The sequence below is a fragment of the Carassius carassius genome, chromosome 35 (genome assembly GCF_963082965.1).
Source record: "Carassius carassius chromosome 35, fCarCar2.1, whole genome shotgun sequence".
In the NCBI taxonomy this organism is placed as follows: Eukaryota; Metazoa; Chordata; class Actinopteri; order Cypriniformes; family Cyprinidae; genus Carassius; species Carassius carassius.
In genome coordinates this window covers 24,900,244-24,916,798 of record NC_081789.1, presented here as the reverse complement: position 1 = coordinate 24,916,798, position 16,555 = coordinate 24,900,244, and the positions used below count along the sequence as shown (strand labels likewise).

At 39.7% G+C, this 16,555-nt stretch overlaps 1 protein-coding gene and 2 long non-coding RNA genes across 6 annotated transcripts in view; all 3 read right to left on the bottom strand.

Annotated features, from left to right (window-relative positions):
* Positions 1 to 16,555, bottom strand: part of kcnc3b (potassium voltage-gated channel, Shaw-related subfamily, member 3b) — a 73,663-nt gene that overhangs the window by 31,394 nt on the left and 25,714 nt on the right. The gene's annotated exons all lie outside the window — the stretch shown is intronic.
* LOC132116328 (uncharacterized) lies at positions 10,191 to 13,912 on the bottom strand. Its single transcript, XR_009425624.1, has 4 exons — positions 13,621 to 13,912; positions 11,421 to 11,499; positions 11,172 to 11,225; positions 10,191 to 10,243 (listed from the first exon to the last, which is right to left on the bottom strand). It is a non-coding gene; the product is annotated as an uncharacterized LOC132116328 (long non-coding RNA).
* Positions 14,485 to 16,407, bottom strand: LOC132116329 (uncharacterized). The gene is made up of 3 exons (XR_009425625.1): positions 15,499 to 16,407; positions 15,119 to 15,229; positions 14,485 to 14,526 (listed from the first exon to the last, which is right to left on the bottom strand). It is a non-coding gene; the product is annotated as an uncharacterized LOC132116329 (long non-coding RNA).

Below are 16,555 nucleotides of genomic sequence, written 5' to 3'. Positions count from 1 at the left end.
ATCTCTATTCGCTCAGAAGGTGTTGATACAGTACACTCGTGTCTATCTCTATTCGCTCAGAAGGTGTTGATACAGTACACTCGTGTCTATCTCTATTCGCTAAGAAGGTGTTGATACAGTACACTCGTGTCTATCTCTATTTCACTAAGAAGGTGTTGATACAGTACACTCGTGTCTATCTCTATTCGCTCAGAAGGTGTTGATACAGTACACTCGTGTCTATCTCTATTCGCTCAGAAGGTGTTGATACAGTACACTCGTGTCTATCTCTATTTCACTAAGAAGGTGTTGATACAGTACACTCGTGTCTATCTCTATTCGCTCAGAAGGTGTTGATACAGTACACTCGTGTCTATCTCTATTCGCTCAGAAGGTGTTTATACAGTACACTCGTGTCTATCTCTATTCACTAAGAAGGTGTTGATACAGTACACTCGTGTCTATCTCTATTCACTAAGAAGGTGTTGATACAGTACACTCGTGTCTATCTCTATTCGCTAAGAAGGTGTTGATACAGTACACTCGTGTCTATCTCTATTCACTAAGAAGGTGTTGATACAGTACACTCGTGTCTATCTCTATTCGCTAAGAAGGTGTTGATACAGTACACTCGTGTCTATCTCTATTTCACTAAGAAGGTGTTGATACAGTACACTCGTGTCTATCTCTATTCGCTCAGAAGGTGTTGATACAGTACACTCGTGTCTATCTCTATTCGCTCAGAAGGTGTTGATACAGTACACTCGTGTCTATCTCTATTTCACTAAGAAGGTGTTGATACAGTACACTCGTGTCTATCTCTATTCGCTCAGAAGGTGTTGATACAGTACACTCGTGTCTATCTCTATTCGCTCAGAAGGTGTTTATACAGTACACTCGTGTCTATCTCTATTCACTAAGAAGGTGTTGATACAGTACACTCGTGTCTATCTCTATTCGCTAAGAAGGTGTTGATACAGTACACTCGTGTCTATCTCTATTTCACTAAGAAGGTGTTGATACAGTACACTCGTGTCTATCTCTATTCGCTCAGAAGGTGTTGATACAGTACACTCGTGTCTATCTCTATTCGCTCAGAAGGTGTTGATACAGTACACTCGTGTCTATCTCTATTTCACTAAGAAGGTGTTGATACAGTACACTCGTGTCTATCTCTATTCGCTCAGAAGGTGTTGATACAGTACACTCGTGTCTATCTCTATTCGCTCAGAAGGTGTTGATACAGTACACTCGTGTCTATCTCTATTTCACTAAGAAGGTGTTGATACAGTACACTCGTGTCTATCTCTATTCGCTCAGAAGGTGTTTATACAGTACACTCGTGTCTATCTCTATTCACTAAGAAGGTGTTGATACAGTACACTCGTGTCTATCTCTATTCGCTCAGAAGGTGTTTATGCAGTACACTCGTGTCTATCTCTATTTCACTAAGAAGGTGTTGATACAGTACACTCGTGTCTATCTCTATTCGCTCAGAAGGTGTTGATACAGTACACTCGTGTCTATCTCTATTCGCTCAGAAGGTGTTGATACAGTACACTCGTGTCTATCTCTATTCGCTCAGAAGGTGTTGATACAGTACACTCGTGTCTATCTCTATTCGCTCAGAAGGTGTTGATACAGTACACTCGTGTCTATCTCTATTCACTAAGAAGGTGTTGATACAGTACACTCGTGTCTATCTCTATTCACTAAGAAGGTGTTGATACAGTACACTCGTGTCTATCTCTATTCGCTCGGAAGGTGTTGATACAGTACACTCGTGTCTATCTCTATTCGCTCAGAAGGTGTTGATACAGTACACTCGTATCTATCTCTATTCGCTCAGAAGGTGTTGATACAGTACACTCGTGTCTATCTCTATTCGCTCAGAAGGTGTTGATACAGTACACTCGTGTCTATCTCTATTCGCTCAGAAGGTGTTGATACAGTACACTCGTGTCTATCTCTATTCGCTCAGAAGGTGTTGATACAGTACACTCGTGTCTATCTCTATTCGCTCAGAAGGTGTTGATACAGTACACTCGTGTCTATCTCTATTCCTCTAGAAGGTGTTGATACAGTACACTCGTGTCTATCTCTATTCGCTCAGAAGGTGTTGATACAGTACACTCGTGTCTATCTCTATTCGCTCAGAAGGTGTTGATACAGTACACTCGTGTCTATCTCTATTTCACTAAGAAGGTGTTTATACAGTACACTCGTGTCTATCTCTATTCGCTCAGAAGGTGTTTATACAGTACACTCGTGTCTATCTCTATTCGCTAAGAAGGTGTTTATACAGTACACTCGTGTCTATCTCTATTCGCTAAGAAGGTGTTGATACAGTACACTCGTGTCTATCTCTATTCGCTCAGAAGGTGTTGATACAGTACACTCGTGTCTATCTCTATTCACTAAGAAGGTGTTTATACAGTACACTCGTGTCTATCTCTATTCGCTAAGAAGGTGTTTATACAGTACACTCGTGTCTATCTCTATTCGCTAAGAAGGTGTTTATACAGTAAACTCGTGTCTATCTCTATTCGCTCAGAAGGTGTTGATACAGTACACTCGTGTCTATCTCTATTCGCTCAGAAGGTGTTTATACAGTACACTTGTGTCTATCTCTATTCGCTAAGGTGTTTATACAGTACACTTGTGTCTATCTCTATTCGCTAAGAAGGTGTTGATACAGTACACTCGTGTCTATCTCTATTCGCTCAGAAGGTGTTTATACAGTACACTCGTGTCTATCTCTATTCGCTAAGAAGGTGTTTATACAGTACACTCGTGTCTATCTCTATTCGCTAAGAAGGTGTTTATACAGTACACTCGTGTCTATCTCTATTCGCTAAGAAGGTGTTGATACAGTACACTCGTGTCTATCTCTATTCACTAAGAAGGTGTTTATACAGTACACTCGTGTCTATCTCTATTCGCTAAGAAGGTGTTTATACAGTACACTCGTGTCTATCTCTATTCACTAAGAAGGTGTTGATACAGTACACTCGTGTCTATCTCTATTCGCTAAGAAGGTGTTTATACAGTACACTCGTGTCTATCTCTATTCGCTAAGAAGGTGTTTATACAGTACACTCGTGTCTATCTCTATTCGCTCAGAAGGTGTTGATACAGTACACTCGTGTCTATCTCTATTCGCTCAGAAGGTGTTGATACAGTACACTCGTGTCTATCTCTATTCACTAAGAAGGTGTTTATACAGTACACTCGTGTCTATCTCTATTCGCTAAGAAGGTGTTTATACAGTACACTCGTGTCTATCTCTATTCGCTCAGAAGGTGTTGATACAGTACACTCGTGTCTATCTCTATTCGCTCAGAAGGTGTTGATACAGTACACTCGTGTCTATCTCTATTCGCTCAGAAGGTGTTTATACAGTACACTCGTGTCTATCTCTATTCGCTCAGAAGGTGTTTATACAGTACACTCGTGTCTATCTCTATTCGCTAAGAAGGTGTTGATACAGTACACTCGTGTCTATCTCTATTCGCTCAGAAGGTGTTTATACAGTACACTCGTGTCTATCTCTATTCACTAAGAAGGTGTTTATACAGTACACTCGTGTCTATCTCTATTCGCTAAGAAGGTGTTTATACAGTACACTCGTGTCTATCTCTATTCACTAAGAAGGTGTTGATACAGTACACTCGTGTCTATCTCTATTCGCTCAGAAGGTGTTCATACAGTACACTCGTGTCTATCTCTATTCACTAAGAAGGTGTTGATACAGTACACTCGTGTCTATCTCTATTCGCTCAGAAGGTGTTTATACAGTACACTCGTGTCTATCTCTATTCGCTAAGAAGGTGTTGATACAGTACACTCGTGTCTATCTCTATTCGCTAAGAAGGTGTTGATACAGTACACTTGTGTCTATCTCTATTCACTAAGAAGGTGTTGATACAGTACACTCGTGTCTATCTCTATTCGCTCAGAAGGTGTTTATACAGTACACTCGTGTCTATCTCTATTCACTAAGAAGGTGTTGATACAGTACACTCGTGTCTATCTCTATTTCACTAAGAAGGTGTTGATACAGTACACTCGTGTCTATCTCTATTCACTCAGAAGGTGTTGATACAGTACACTCGTGTCTATCTCTATTCACTAAGAAGGTGTTGATACAGTACACTCGTGTCTATCTCTATTTCACTAAGAAGGTGTTGATACAGTACACTCGTGTCTATCTCTATTCGCTCAGAAGGTGTTGATACAGTACACTCGTGTCTATCTCTATTCGCTCAGAAGGTGTTGATACAGTACACTCGTGTCTATCTCCATTCGCTCAGAAGGTGTTGATACAGTACACTCGTGTCTATCTCTATTCGCTCAGAAGGTGTTGATACAGTACACTCGTGTCTATCTCTATTTCACTAAGAAGGTGTTGATACAGTACACTCGTGTCTATCTCTATTCGCTCAGAAGGTGTTGATACAGTACACTCGTGTCTATCTCTATTCGCTCAGAAGGTGTTGATACAGTACACTCGTGTCTATCTCTATTCGCTCAGAAGGTGTTGATACAGTACACTCGTGTCTATCTCTATTTCACTAAGAAGGTGTTGATACAGTACACTCGTGTCTATCTCTATTTCACTAAGAAGGTGTTGATACAGTACACTTGTGTCTATCTCTATTCGCTCAGAAGGTGTTGATACAGTACACTCGTGTCTATCTCTATTTCACTAAGAAGGTGTTGATACAGTACACTTGTGTCTATCTCTATTCGCTCAGAAGGTGTTGATACAGTACACTCGTGTCTATCTCTATTCGCTCAGAAGGTGTTGATACAGTACACTCGTGTCTATCTCTATTTCACTAAGAAGGTGTTGATACAGTACACTCGTGTCTATCTCTATTCGCTCAGAAGGTGTTGATACAGTACACTCGTGTCTATCTCTATTCGCTCAGAAGGTGTTGATACAGTACACTCGTGTCTATCTCTATTTCACTAAGAAGGTGTTGATACAGTACACTCGTGTCTATCTCTATTTCACTAAGAAGGTGTTTATACAGTACACTCGTGTCTATCTCTATTTCACTAAGAAGGTGTTGATACAGTACACTCGTGTCTATCTCTATTTCACTAAGAAGGTGTTGATACAGTACACTTGTGTCTATCTCTATTCGCTCAGAAGGTGTTGATACAGTACACTCGTGTCTATCTCTATTTCACTAAGAAGGTGTTGATACAGTACACTCGTGTCTATCTCTATTCGCTCAGAAGGTGTTGATACAGTACACTCGTGTCTATCTCTATTCGCTCAGAAGGTGTTGATACAGTACACTTGTGTCTATCTCTATTCGCTCAGAAGGTGTTGATACAGTACACTCGTGTCTATCTCTATTCGCTAAGAAGGTGTTTATACAGTACACTCGTGTCTATCTCTATTCGCTAAGAAGGTGTTTATACAGTACACTCGTGTCTATCTCTATTCGCTCAGAAGGTGTTGATACAGTACACTCGTGTCTATCTCTATTCACTAAGAAGGTGTTGATACAGTACACTCGTGTCTATCTCTATTCGCTCAGAAGGTGTTGATACAGTACACTCGTGTCTATCTCTATTTCACTAAGAAGGTGTTGATACAGTACACTCGTGTCTATCTCTATTTCACTAAGAAGGTGTTGATACAGTACACTCGTGTCTATCTCTATTCGCTCAGAAGGTGTTGATACAGTACACTCGTGTCTATCTCTATTCACTAAGAAGGTGTTGATACAGTACACTCGTGTCTATCTCTATTTCACTCAGAAGGTGTTGATACAGTACACTCGTGTCTATCTCTATTTCACTAAGAAGGTGTTGATACAGTACACTCGTGTCTATCTCTATTCACTAAGAAGGTGTTGATACAGTACACTCGTGTCTATCTCTATTCGCTCAGAAGGTGTTGATACAGTACACTCGTGTCTATCTCTATTCGCTCAGAAGGTGTTGATACAGTACACTCGTGTCTCTCTCTATTCGCTCAGAAGGTGTTGATACAGTACACTCGTGTCTATCTCTATTCGCTCAGAAGGTGTTTATACAGTACACTGGTGTCTATCTCTATTCACTAAGAAGGTGTTGATACAGTACACTCGTGTCTATCTCTATTCGCTCAGAAGGTGTTGATACAGTACACTCGTGTCTATCTCTATTCGCTCAGAAGGTGTTGATACAGTACACTCGTGTCTATCTCTATTCGCTCAGAAGGTGTTGATACAGTACACTAGTGTCTATCTCTATTCACTAAGAAGGTGTTGATACAGTACACTCGTGTCTATCTCTATTCACTAAGAAGGTGTTGATACAGTACACTCGTGTCTATCTCTATTCGCTCAGAAGGTGTTGATACAGTACACTCGTGTCTATCTCTATTCGCTCAGAAGGTGTTGATACAGTACACTCGTGTCTATCTCTATTCGCTCAGAAGGTGTTTATACAGTACACTGGTGTCTATCTCTATTCACTAAGAAGGTGTTGATACAGTACACTCGTGTCTATCTCTATTCGCTCAGAAGGTGTTGATACAGTACACTCGTGTCTATCTCTATTCGCTCAGAAGGTGTTGATACAGTACACTCGTGTCTATCTCTATTCGCTCAGAAGGTGTTGATACAGTACACTCGTGTCTATCTCTATTCGCTCAGAAGGTGTTTATACAGTACACTGGTGTCTTTCTCTATTCGCTCAGAAGGTGTTGATACAGTACACTCGTGTCTATCTCTATTTCACTAAGAAGGTGTTGATACAGTACACTCGTGTCTATCTCTATTCGCTCAGAAGGTGTTGATACAGTACACTCGTGTCTATCTCTATTCGCTCAGAAGGTGTTGATACAGTACACTCGTGTCTATCTCTATTCGCTCAGAAGGTGTTGATACAGTACACTCGTGTCTATCTCTATTCGCTCAGAAGGTGTTGATACAGTACACTCGTGTCTATCTCTATTTCACTCAGAAGGTGTTGATACAGTACACTCGTGTCTATCTCTATTCACTAAGAAGGTGTTGATACAGTACACTCGTGTCTATCTCTATTCGCTCAGAAGGTGTTGATACAGTACACTCGTGTCTATGTCTATTCGCTCAGAAGGTGTTTATACAGTACACTCGTGTCTATCTCTATTCGCTCAGAAGGTGTTGATACAGTACACTCGTGTCTATCTCTATTCGCTCAGAAGGTGTTGATACAGTACACTCGTGTCTATCTCTATTCGCTAAGAAGGTGTTGATACAGTACACTCGTGTCTATCTCTATTTCACTAAGAAGGTGTTGATACAGTACACTCGTGTCTATCTCTATTCGCTCAGAAGGTGTTGATACAGTACACTCGTGTCTATCTCTATTCGCTCAGAAGGTGTTGATACAGTACACTCGTGTCTATCTCTATTTCACTAAGAAGGTGTTGATACAGTACACTCGTGTCTATCTCTATTCGCTCAGAAGGTGTTGATACAGTACACTCGTGTCTATCTCTATTCGCTCAGAAGGTGTTTATACAGTACACTCGTGTCTATCTCTATTCACTAAGAAGGTGTTGATACAGTACACTCGTGTCTATCTCTATTCACTAAGAAGGTGTTGATACAGTACACTCGTGTCTATCTCTATTCGCTAAGAAGGTGTTGATACAGTACACTCGTGTCTATCTCTATTCACTAAGAAGGTGTTGATACAGTACACTCGTGTCTATCTCTATTCGCTAAGAAGGTGTTGATACAGTACACTCGTGTCTATCTCTATTTCACTAAGAAGGTGTTGATACAGTACACTCGTGTCTATCTCTATTCGCTCAGAAGGTGTTGATACAGTACACTCGTGTCTATCTCTATTCGCTCAGAAGGTGTTGATACAGTACACTCGTGTCTATCTCTATTTCACTAAGAAGGTGTTGATACAGTACACTCGTGTCTATCTCTATTCGCTCAGAAGGTGTTGATACAGTACACTCGTGTCTATCTCTATTCGCTCAGAAGGTGTTTATACAGTACACTCGTGTCTATCTCTATTCACTAAGAAGGTGTTGATACAGTACACTCGTGTCTATCTCTATTCGCTAAGAAGGTGTTGATACAGTACACTCGTGTCTATCTCTATTTCACTAAGAAGGTGTTGATACAGTACACTCGTGTCTATCTCTATTCGCTCAGAAGGTGTTGATACAGTACACTCGTGTCTATCTCTATTCGCTCAGAAGGTGTTGATACAGTACACTCGTGTCTATCTCTATTTCACTAAGAAGGTGTTGATACAGTACACTCGTGTCTATCTCTATTCGCTCAGAAGGTGTTGATACAGTACACTCGTGTCTATCTCTATTCGCTCAGAAGGTGTTGATACAGTACACTCGTGTCTATCTCTATTTCACTAAGAAGGTGTTGATACAGTACACTCGTGTCTATCTCTATTCGCTCAGAAGGTGTTTATACAGTACACTCGTGTCTATCTCTATTCACTAAGAAGGTGTTGATACAGTACACTCGTGTCTATCTCTATTCGCTCAGAAGGTGTTTATGCAGTACACTCGTGTCTATCTCTATTTCACTAAGAAGGTGTTGATACAGTACACTCGTGTCTATCTCTATTCGCTCAGAAGGTGTTGATACAGTACACTCGTGTCTATCTCTATTCGCTCAGAAGGTGTTGATACAGTACACTCGTGTCTATCTCTATTCGCTCAGAAGGTGTTGATACAGTACACTCGTGTCTATCTCTATTCACTAAGAAGGTGTTGATACAGTACACTCGTGTCTATCTCTATTCACTAAGAAGGTGTTGATACAGTACACTCGTGTCTATCTCTATTCGCTCGGAAGGTGTTGATACAGTACACTCGTGTCTATCTCTATTCGCTCAGAAGGTGTTGATACAGTACACTCGTGTCTATCTCTATTCGCTCAGAAGGTGTTGATACAGTACACTCGTGTCTATCTCTATTCGCTCAGAAGGTGTTGATACAGTACACTCGTGTCTATCTCTATTCGCTCAGAAGGTGTTGATACAGTACACTCGTGTCTATCTCTATTCGCTCAGAAGGTGTTGATACAGTACACTCGTGTCTATCTCTATTCGCTCAGAAGGTGTTGATACAGTACACTCGTGTCTATCTCTATTCCTCTAGAAGGTGTTGATACAGTACACTCGTGTCTATCTCTATTCGCTCAGAAGGTGTTGATACAGTACACTCGTGTCTATCTCTATTCGCTCAGAAGGTGTTGATACAGTACACTCGTGTCTATCTCTATTTCACTAAGAAGGTGTTTATACAGTACACTCGTGTCTATCTCTATTCGCTCAGAAGGTGTTTATACAGTACACTCGTGTCTATCTCTATTCGCTCAGAAGGTGTTTATACAGTACACTCGTGTCTATCTCTATTCGCTCAGAAGGTGTTGATACAGTACACTCGTGTCTATCTCTATTCGCTCAGAAGGTGTTGATACAGTACACTCGTGTCTATCTCTATTCGCTCAGAAGGTGTTGATACAGTACACTCGTGTCTATCTCTATTCGCTCAGAAGGTGTTGATACAGTACACTCGTGTCTATCTCTATTTCACTAAGAAGGTGTTGATACAGTACACTCGTGTCTATCTCTATTCGCTCAGAAGGTGTTGATACAGTACACTCGTGTCTATGTCTATTCGCTCAGAAGGTGTTTATACAGTACACTCGTGTCTATCTCTATTCGCTCAGAAGGTGTTGATACAGTACACTCGTGTCTATCTCTATTAGCTCAGAAGGTGTTTATACAGTACACTCGTGTCTATCTCTATTCGCTCAGAAGGTGTTTATACAGTACACTCGTGTCTATCTCTATTCGCTCAGAAGGTGTTGATACAGTACACTCGTGTCTATCTCTATTCGCTCAGAAGGTGTTTATACAGTACACTCGTGTCTATCTCTATTCGCTCAGAAGGTGTTGATACAGTACACTCGTGTCTATCTCTATTCGCTCAGAAGGTGTTGATACAGTACACTCGTGTCTATCTCTATTCGCTCAGAAGGTGTTTATACAGTACACTCGTGTCTATCTCTATTCGCTCAGAAGGTGTTGATATGACAGGTCATTAAATTACGTACATTTGGTAACAGCTAAGTATATCACGCCCATGAAGACATCAGACTTCAGAGCATTCACTGTTGCACTGAAATAACAGTTCATCCGAAACATGTGAATACCTCCTTAACTCCTTCAGCGGGGCACAAACGCTCTGCTCCTCATTCAGCACATGCTCTTTGACAGGTGACATCTGAAAACAATGAAAAAAAGCCAGGCTCATGTAGAGATGATTTCTTACAACTAGAGCTGCAACTAACGATTATTTTTTCTGTTAGTCGACTACTCCAACGATTATTTTTATTACAATAAATAATTTATCTAATGTTATTTTTTTGATTAGCTAATGAATCCTTTTGATAACTTTACAAAAAATTATAAGTACAACTTCTAATATAATATTTCAACCTTTATTCATTTTCAACCAATGTGGTTGAAGTTTTTACAGTATACAAAAATAGAGGCAAAGAAACTTATTTTACTATGGTAAATATGAGTTTACATTTGCGCTTCTAATTAAACCACAGTAGCCACAAATTTACAGTTGTCCGAGACGTCATGAAATGTTCTTTAGCATCACAAACCATAAAATGTAGTCAGTGTTCTGCTATGGTTTAGCATGGTTTCCAGAGATCTGGAGCTGATTCTGGGTAGCTCGGTGGTCTGTGACTGTTGTCTCGCGGCGCGCTGTCTTTTAAGGGGCCGTTCACATATCGCGTCTTTTGCGCTCTCAAGTTTGTTATTTCCAATGTAGGCGCGCAGTATGCGACCGCGTCGCTTGTTCGAAACCCGCACCAACACAGACTTACTTTATTTTATCCTTACTTCAGCCGCTACAGGTGATCATACCAATAACTTGTAATCTTTACAAGAATATCAGAATCATGCAATGAGCAAGTCTCGTTTATTAGACACTTAATAATATCACATCAGTTTGTACTTTTAGAATCGCCGAATCTGCTGCGGTCGTTCCATCACATCTGCAGCAGAGACCTGAATCAGGAAGTTGGTCGTCGACGTATTTTTGTAGTCGACGTAATCGATGACGCCGACGCGTCGTTGCAGCACTACTTACAACATCAATCTAACATTTCATAAAATATGCAATGCACATTTATTACCTACTCAACACAGTCCGGATCATCCAATAGTAACCGGTCCTTCTTCAGAGTCACCTGAAATTAAGGAAACGGAAATAAATATTTTTAAATAAACATTCTACTGCAGACAAAGGATTCAGGCACTGTACAAATTGATAATGCACTTATACTGGAGTCCATAAACACTGACTGATCACTGACACATGAAATCAAAAAATATATTTTAAATTAAATCAATTAATCAATCAATCAATCAATCAGTCGTAGTACCTTCTATACGTCTGTGTCTTCTGACTGGGACAGAGTGTTGACTTCAAGAGTGGACGGTTCAACCACACTATAGAAAAGTCTAGAAAAGAACATCAAATTAGACATCTGTGACAATAAATGAGTGCATAAAATACTGATTTAAAACATTAAATTATTTTATAATCTTGCTACTATTTTATCAATGTAATTTACAAGCAAGATTACAATATTTCAAATCAATATTTAAATTTTCAAGTGTTACCCAAGTTAATGTTCATGACTTTGTAAGTATTACATTACATGCATGTATATTGCAGTGTGTCAGGTTGTGTGCACGTTAACACCTCTGTTACGAGGACCCTGTTCTATGAGGACCATCATAAGAACATGGTCTTGACTTGACTGAAGAGTCTCAGTGTGTTAGTTTGAAAAAAGTCTGGTCTATTTGTATCCTTGTTATTACCGGGACATTGGTAACTAGACAAATGTGGACAGCTCATTTCAAGCATTTCTGTGTATGAGAAAAACTGGTGATTTGAGACACAGTGTTTGTGTTAGTTATACAGCATGAAACCAAGACTCACTTTTAACACCCACAATAATGCAGCAAACAAATGTCTCTTAGAAACACATGTGAACAACGTAATCTGTTCTACTCTTTTAAGGACTAACACAATTATTTCAAGAACTTCTTGGATACCTTTATAGCTCCTGTGCCTTGTTCAGAGTTCTTTAGGCTCTTTAGACACTGATTCTACTCAGTTATCATTTGAAAATACTGAATGTTTTGAATAAATAATATGCAATCTTGGAGAATGTTATTTAAATAAAAAGCCAAAATAATAATAATAATAATAATAATAATGATGATGACACAAATATGATAAAACTGCAGAAGTATACTGCCTGAAAGTCAATTTCAAACAAGGGGAGCGACTTTTTACCAACTTATATTACAATATACTTAATCTAAAGATAACAATTAGACGTTTTCAATATCATAGGGCCACAATGAGATGTGAATGATCCATATTTAGCCTAATATTCACATCCACACAGCCCAATGTCATGGTGAGAACTAGGGTCTTTAAATACCAGGCTTTTGTCAAACAAACGACACACTGAAGGCGTTTCTCAATGTCAAGGATACTTCCTGTGGCAGGACTGGTCCTTCCAAGTCACTTCCTTCAGAGGCTAGATGAGGCTCCTCTTTAGCATTCGGAGAACACGTAAATGGAACAGGCTAGCAAGTGCACGTCATCGCGTCATTACATCAGTGAAAAGGTCCGTTTGAATAACGCTGTGGTGTAATGGTATAATATTAACGTTAAATTACTTTGGACAACTTAACTAGTTATTTATAAAAGAAATGCCGGTTACGCAATCAAGCTAACAATTGTTAAATGACAGGTCCGGTTCAGTTAGCCATCAATAACATAATTTGTATTTGTATAATTTACAATATCAATATGGTAGTAATTTGTACTGGCAAACTTTACTTATATTTACTACAGTTATAACAAATGTTTGGTAACGTAAATAAAAACTGTTAACGCTCCGACTCTACTAACATTCGACATTTTTGAACAAGAGAGCAATGCTGCGCGCATAGGATTGTGGGTGATTTCAGAGCGCGAAGGCTACACATATGCATCCTTTCCTGTGTATGGGATATTCTTCGAACGAAGGACTCAGTCCTTGGTTGAAATTCCGAGGATCCTCAACATTGGAACAGTCCTTCGACGGATGCCGATGACGTAGCATCCTCGAAATACTGGCTTCCGAGGATCCTTCCTTGACATTGAGAAACACCTTGAGATTCTTCAATCAAACATAAAGACCATGTTCGTATGATGGTCCTCATAAAACAGGGTCCTCGTAACACAGGTGTAAACACACACACAATGTGACATCAAGACCATGTTAAGACTATGTTCTTATGATGGTCCTCATAAAACAGGGTCCTCGTAAAACAGGTGTAAATATACACACAATGTGACATCAAGACCATGTTAAGACTATGTTCTTATGATGGTCCTCATAAAACAGGGTCCTCGTAACACAGGTGTAAACATACACACATCCTGACATACTGGAATGAACATGCATGGAATGTAATACATACAAACTCATTAACATTAACTTAATTGGTAACAACTGACATTTAATAACTTTACTATAATCCAATAAATCAGAATTGACAGTATAGAGGTGTCAGTACCGTGCATCTCCATGGCCAATCAGAATCACCATAATCGTATGGGATCTCTTCACCAGGACAGATGCTCCTTGTAGCAAATAAACATAAGTGAGGTTTTCCATCCACACGAATCGTCTTAATCCTGCTGTTTGGGTTAATATGGTCATCGTTTACAAGCCCAAGAGAACCGTCACCTCGAGCTGCATCGACACTAAACAAGAGACAGACAATATCAGCACTGAAACCTTAGGACCAGCAGATGTCATATTCTGTGATCACCAATCATTTAACACTCATCACCAAGCTTTGAAAACACATGACCACTGACATGTCCACGGACACATTTAGAATCATGTAATTTAATTATCAGTAAACATGTAGATCAAACACGGGTACATACCAGAGGAGTTTTCCATTGTAGCCAAACTCAAACATGAAAACTTGAAGTGCATGGCCTCCGCTCACATTCTTCTTTGCTGATGAGTCTCCTCAGTATTCCAGCAGGAAATCTCCTTTCTCAAAGTCAGTACAGCTGAACACACCCCTCCCTACACAACAACAGAGAGGTGAAACCATCACGAGAACCACACGTAATCAACCAGAGACAGCTTTAGTACACGAGACACTTTAAAACAACAGAGAGGTGAAACCATCACGAGAACCACACGTCATCAACCAGAGACAGATTTAGTACACGAGACACTTTAAAGGCATAGGAAGAAAATCCTGTCATCATTTACAAACCATCAAATGGTTAGTAATGTCTTATTTTGCTCAACAAAAGATATAAAGAACTAAGACAACTTAATGGTGACTATATGATGACTAAATAAATTAGCTCACCTTTAAGATCAGTGATGAACCTGCCCTTGAGCCCATTCTGGTCTTTCTCCTTCGTCTCGCACCTTCAGCCATCCTCTCATGTGTCTGCTTTAATAACAATAAGAACTGTTGGCCTCCATCTGACAATATTAAGTTTGTTTGTTTTCAACTTAACATGCAAATTAATAATGACAGTTCTAATGAACAGAATATATGTTAAATATGATGTATTCTGAGCATATGCTGAATATACTATTTTGACTGGTTATATTAGTAAAAGTGCTTTGACACAATCTGTATTCTACAAAGCACTATTCAAATAAAGGTGACTTTACTTAATATATACAGTAAGTATTAGGAAGTGAAAAGAGCACATCTATGTGTTTATTAATGAAAGCAAGCTGAACAGTAATAATATTAAACAGAACTGCCCCTCCCCTTCACAGACTGTAGCCATGACAACAGATTATTATGATAGCTAGACTGTTCTGTTACATTTACAGTTGTGAAGTTAAACTGACAAGCATTGTTGATTCTCGTCTGATGTTACTCTTAATAGAGGACACTTAGTGTAAACACGCTAGTGCTATTAGCATCACGCGCTAGCTGCTTTCTAAAGAGCACTGAAGACACTCACGAACAAGCCAAACTGAGCCACAAACTCTCAGAGAAACGATTTAACAGCAGTATTACTAACCTTTAATATAATAGTTGTCTCCAACAGCTTCACACCACAGATGTCTTCGCTTCAGGTGCACAGATTGCGTCCGTTCCAAACAGGAAGTTACAAACCGTCACACTTGCCTCGCTGATTAAAGCACGAGTATACGGGATTTATAATAATAATAATAATAATATATTTAAATAACCATCTATGAAACGTTACATTAATAGCGTTACATTAATATACTGATTTTAAACTGAGTAATTACAGCTTTGAAGTAACATTCATACTTTATATGATGATATTTAAGGAATATGTTTAATTGCATGATAATTATGCATTTATATAATCATATACAATCGATAAATTATTGCAAAAAATGTTTAAATAATTACCAAACTGCATTAACTTACTTGTACGGAGCTATTAGCGGCAGAATGTAGCCCCGCCCACCGCCGCCATTTTGTTTTCGCGATTTCCCGCCCTCCGATGCCGATCTAGCCAATCAGCGGCCTACAAACTTACACAAGTGTAAAATATGCAAATTTTCGATGACGCGGATGCAGTACCGGGTCCGGGCTGCAGGGGCGCACTCCCGAGCTCAGAGGATACACAGTGTATAGTAAAATTTCAGGGTTTTGTGGTATATTAGGACATGGCGCGAAAATTTGAGAGGGAGCTTCTGGGACATAGAGAAAGGCATCTACACTGTCGGAATTATAAGGACATGGGCCCTGTCCTCATAAACCCAAATGTCCCTGTAATGCTGGTGCGTATTCAGGTCAAAAGTCCTTGTAAACCACAAAAACCAACACACACACACACACACACACACACACACACACACACACACACACACACACACACACACACACACACACACACACACACACACACACACACACACACACACACACACACACACACACACACACACACACACACACACACACACACACACACACACACACACACACACACACACACACACACACACACACACACACACACACACACACACACACACACACACACACACACACACACACAGAGCCACTCATGTGCATGAGCTGTTCCAGGCAGTGAGGACATGGGGTTGAAAGCTTCTCCTCCACTCCACCCCTCTATCTGCTCGCTCCATTTATCCCTCCATCCAAGACTGCTTTGTCTCACACGCTGTCTAGGATTTGTACTGTACCTTCTCCCTCCCTCTCTAACACACACACACACACACACACTTTTGTTTCTCTATCATGACTGAGACTTTCCCTTGTGCTGAACATAATTTTCTATTTCTATAATGACATTTGTAAACCTTTGCATTTTCAGTTTTCATTAAGATACTATTTGATACAAACACACACACACACAATTTTTGTTTTAAGTTGTAAATAGCAATTTTTCTATGAAAAGTCTGAGTGAAATAAAAATGTGTAGCACATATAATCACCCTGAAACATCTTAAAAAGG